The following is a 694-nucleotide window of genomic DNA, read 5'->3' as shown; positions in this document are numbered from 1 at the left end:
ATGCCCAATCTCAATCACCATCTCGCACGTCCCAGGGCAGGACCAGCATGGCGCACTGGGGATACAATCCAGCTGCTGCACTGTGCCTAGGCAGGAGCTTTAGTCACCTGAGCCATCTAGCCAGCCCAGAGAATCACCTAATATTGATAATACACTATCAATTTTAGTAGTATATTTGTGCATCTATGAAATGTGTAAACTCAGACAATTTTATACTTCTTCATAAAACATTACCTTATTGTTGTTTAGTAACATTTAATTTTTTATTAGTAGAAATTCACATGTTTAATATTTTTACTAGCAAACTAATAAATTTTTCTAAAGCACTGAATTCATCAGATAAAAATGTCAGGAATTTATTCTTGTGAGATGGCCTCCCCGCTGTCTTACTCTTTAGCATTCTGAACAACGGTCCCAATTCCTTAAAGACAGAAAACCTGATATAGAGAAAAGAGTGTGCAAATGGAAGGCTCAGAGAGTCTCATGACCACAGTATTTGGTGGCCTAAATGAGACCTACAAATTTAAATGTCATACGGCTCCTCTTAGTCCAGAAGCCCATAATATAAATAAACAGCAAAATAAAAGATTAATCATAGCAAGTGGAAAGTACTTGTTTCTCATCAAGGTATATAGAGAAGGGAGAGGGAAGGAGAGATTGAGAAGAATTAGGAGGGAAGGAGAGATTGAGAAGA

The sequence above is a fragment of the Octodon degus genome, unplaced genomic scaffold (genome assembly GCF_000260255.1).
Source record: "Octodon degus isolate 3935 unplaced genomic scaffold, OctDeg1.0 scaffold00013, whole genome shotgun sequence".
Taxonomy (NCBI): Eukaryota; Metazoa; Chordata; class Mammalia; order Rodentia; family Octodontidae; genus Octodon; species Octodon degus.
The sequence above is the reverse complement of the archived record's forward strand: the minus strand, read 5'-3'. Positions refer to the sequence as shown.